Raw genomic sequence first — 2,500 nt, forward strand, 5'->3', positions numbered from 1 at the left:
GCAACCGCAAGAATCTCATCATTAGTAATTCTTTCAAACTCTCGTGGCTGATCGATACGATATTCAGGCCACACCGTGTTTGGGTGAGTAGGAAAAAGCTCGCTCACCACTTCCCTAAACTCGTCCAATGTCATGGTTCGGGGTCCAATCGAACCCTCGGCCACTTTCTTGAACGTATGATATACAATACCAAATGATGCGTTGTTCGCTGTTCCCAGGAACTCTTTCCACTTCCTCTGTCGGGTATGCTTGATCAATCGCTTGAGGGCATTCCTTGCCACCTTGAACTCGTCCCTAAAAGAAGAATAGAGATCAGTATTGAATGCTCTTTGCGCTAATCGATCGCGGTGTTTGCACTCTTTGCGAAGTGCCTCAATCTCTAACGTCCACCAAAATGCACTCTTGTTAGGAGTGTACCTCTTACGCTTAGTCATCGTCGCATTACACGCCGTGACAAGTATACGCATTAAGTCTTCGCTTGTTGTGACCTCTGTCTCAAAAGCGGCTTGCATCATAACTTCAAATATATCTTTGCTAAAATACTTGATGCTCCATCCCGTTATGGGTCGGGACAAGTTACGCACGCTTTGCGTCTCAAGATCTATTCGTATTGCACGATGATCAGAGTTCATATAGCTAGATAACACCTCCCACTGAAATGATCTTGCAACTGTTCTGCTCGCAAAAGTAAGATCAACTACTGACGTACGCCCTGGTCCAACATAAGTTGGGGTGCTGCCGTCGTTCAATAAAATTGCGTCAATCTGCGCAAAGGTTGATAAGACCAACTCACCTCTTCGTTTCTGGGTTTCTCCACGCTCGCCAAGTTGGTTGTTCCAACTTGCTGACCAAGCGTTGAAGTCCCCCCCGATAACGAATTTGTGGATACCGGTTACGGCCATTACCGTGTTATCCAACATGATCTGGAACTCTTCCATACTAAATCTAGGTGGCGCGTAAACGCTAACCACTCGCATATCACCTATGTCAACTATCATTAAACCCTTCAGAGCCTTACTGACTACCTTAACTGGTAAGTCCGCGTTAACCACTACCGCTGCTGTGTTATCGTCATTGCGTAACACTTTGACGTTGGTTGTTGCCAGATACGGATCTGCAATCAACACTATATCCGCAGATTCTTCCCTAATCGTTTGCCACATTAACTGGAATGCAGCATAACTATGATTCTGGTTATGTTGTAGCAACCTAACCATTATGATCTAATCGCTCGCCTTCTAGGACACATATAACTGCCCGTTGCGTGAGGGTTCTGTGACCTCGTACCGCAATCCAAACACTTGACAGAGTTGGTACAAGCTTGCTTCTTGTGTCCACTCAAACCGCATTTCCAGCACAGATTACTTCTGTCTGGTTCCCTACAATGGTAGCTCGTATGGCCTACCTTCCAACACTTATAGCATTTCTGCTCCTCCATTACCTCACGGATATGGCATATCGACCAACCAACTTTCAGCTTTCCCAAATTCAGGAAGCTTTGAAAGTCTGGCAGCGATACGTTGATCCGTGCCCACTGCGTACCGGCCGCGCGGCCTTTCTTCATTTTGATACGATCTATTTCTATCTCGATGTTGAGCTGTGCTTTGACAGACTCCGCAACCTCCTCTGGGGTGGTAATTTCATCGAGATGCATGATCTCAATCATTTTAGAAGGAGCTAGCGTTCTCACTGACGCCTTGCCCTTCACCGCTTCCTTAACCTTTGGGGCAATTGCACTAGCAGAACTACCCTGCTTCAATTCTAGCAACATGCCTCCATTTTGGGCCCGTCGGACCTTGGAAATTGTCTCTCCAACCGATTTAAGAGCATCGGACTGCTTCATTTCCTTGAGCAATTTCGCCAGCTCCTCGGAAGTGCAGTCCGATATCAGCAGAGCCTCAGGCCGCTTCCTGGGCTTATTCTGCTTCTTCTTGCTCTTCTTCTTCTTCCTCTTATTAATGCTACCCTCATTAATATTCGGTCCGTTTCTCGGACTTGGAATATTTTCCACCGCTTCCCTAACAGGGGTCAACCTCGATGGTTGTTGTTGTTGTTGTTGCAACCTTTGCAACCCACTTGGACCAGGCTGTTGGTCATCAGCCACTGGTCTTCTGCCTTTTCGCGTTTGCGGCCCGAATCCATCGTTACCGTCAAACGACGTTTGCGTTTGACGGTCGAGGACCTGCTGCATGCGATTTACGGCTCTAAACCTTCGAAATTCGGACATTACCTCATCGAGGAAGTCCATCATAACCGTTACTAGCGTAAAATGGGAAGACTCATCATCGAGCTTGCTTATCCCAAAACGCATCGCCTCCATTCGATCTTGAAGATCCATGAACGCTTGGTCCGGATCTTTCTTGTCCACCCCCTTGGTCTTTTTGACCTTCTTAGTTTTAACGTTACTCATTCTATTGGGCTCAAACTCAGGCCCGCTATCCGCGTCTGTTTATGCAGTCTCCTATTTGGTTCCGTGGGTGGCTATGAATCAGGGAGCTCC

At 47.2% G+C, this 2,500-nt stretch overlaps 1 pseudogene; it reads right to left on the bottom strand.

Annotated features, from left to right (window-relative positions):
• LOC133394981 (large subunit ribosomal RNA) overlaps nucleotides 1-2,500 on the bottom strand; it is a 9,183-nt pseudogene that overhangs the window by 3,567 nt on the left and 3,116 nt on the right.

This window comes from Anopheles gambiae (genome assembly GCF_943734735.2).
Source record: "Anopheles gambiae chromosome X unlocalized genomic scaffold, idAnoGambNW_F1_1 X_unloc_9, whole genome shotgun sequence".
Taxonomy (NCBI): domain Eukaryota; kingdom Metazoa; phylum Arthropoda; class Insecta; order Diptera; family Culicidae; genus Anopheles; species Anopheles gambiae.